Below are 542 nucleotides of genomic sequence, written 5' to 3' on the forward strand. Positions count from 1 at the left end.
TCCCTAAGAAAGGTGGCATGACAGTGGTTCATAATGAAAAAAATGAACTGGTTCCTACAAGAACAGTTACTGGGTGGCGTAGGTGTATTGATTATAGAAGGCTCAATACAGCTACCAGAAAGGATCATTTTCCTTTACCATTCATAGACCAGATGCTAGAACGACTGGCAGGTCATGAATACTACTGCTTCCTGGATGGATATTCAGGTTATAATCAAATTGCAGTAGATCCGAAAGATCAAGAGAAAACGGCATTCACATGTCCATCTGGAGTATTTGCATACAGAAGGATTCCATTTGTCCTATGCAATGCACCTGCAACCTTTCAGAGGTGTATGCTCTCAATTTTCTCTGATATGGTGAAAAAATTTCTGGAAGTCTTCATGGATGACTTTTCAGTATTTGGAGACTCATTCAGATCCTGTCTTGACCATCTAGCACTTGTTCTAAAGAGATGCCAAGAGACTAACCTGGTTTTAAACTGGGAAAAATGTCACTTTATGGTAACTGAAGGAATTGTCCTTGGGCACAAAATCTCGAAT

This window comes from Arachis duranensis, chromosome 6, assembly GCF_000817695.3.
Source record: "Arachis duranensis cultivar V14167 chromosome 6, aradu.V14167.gnm2.J7QH, whole genome shotgun sequence".
Lineage (NCBI taxonomy): Eukaryota > Viridiplantae > Streptophyta > Magnoliopsida > Fabales > Fabaceae > Arachis > Arachis duranensis.